Below are 1,008 nucleotides of genomic sequence, written 5' to 3' on the forward strand. Positions count from 1 at the left end.
AGTAAGGATTTAGGTATGAACACAAGTTGAAAACACAGAGCGAAAATGAAAACCAGCACAAAGAGACATTTTAAACCAATCACCACAGTGATTCTACTGTAGCAACATGAACACATAGAAATGGATGCTGCCTGCTCATCAGTTTGTTACCTGTTGAAGTTCAGGATTTGGCTGAAACACTGAAAGAATGAACAATTACAAGGAATTGAAGTACTCTTTAAGAACCGAATACACTGAATACAAACAGATGATAAAAAAAATTTCTAAAAGTTATTCTCTTACATATACACTCACAGGCCATTTTATAAGGTACACCTGTTCAACTACTTGTTAATGCAAACATCTGATCAGCCAATCATTTTTCACCAACTCTAGGCATTTAGGCATGTAGACATGGTCAAGATGACCTGCTGAAGTTCAAAGCAAGTATCAGAATGGGGTAGAAAGATTATTTAAATTACGTTGAACATGGCATTGTTGTTTATCTGAGTATTTCAAAAACTGCTAATCTACTGGGTTTCCCACTCACCCATCTCTATGGTTAGCCAAAAGGGTTCCCAACACTGTCCGGAAAAGAGTTAACTGATGAACTAATGAAATGGCTGGTGAGTGTATATGTGTATTTCTTATATAAAGTCACTAAGCCTTTAGATACAAAAATATAACAGAATACATGATCAAATTCAAATATGTAACAAATCTGTGTCAGTAAATCATCGACATAATGTTAAAAGGTACCACCAACAAATATGCCCTACAGAACTGCAGAAAGATGCTTACAAGTTTTCAAATGTTTTACATTTTAAAAAGTTTTCTTTATTGTGTCGTATTCTTTTGACCTTTAACCCTCTGACTCAACGAGTCAGTGAGTCCAGAATAATAGAATAATAAATCTGCAAGATAATGATGATTTGAAGAATAACAAACAGTCTGTAAGCTTACAGCCATACCACTCTGAGCAAGCCCGACTGGTGAATCTAAATTGTCCACAGGTGTGAATGTAAGTGG

Source organism: Perissodus microlepis, chromosome 15 (assembly GCF_051167445.1).
Source record: "Perissodus microlepis isolate ML-2025 ecotype Zambia chromosome 15, ASM5116744v1, whole genome shotgun sequence".
NCBI lineage: Eukaryota > Metazoa > Chordata > Actinopteri > Cichliformes > Cichlidae > Perissodus > Perissodus microlepis.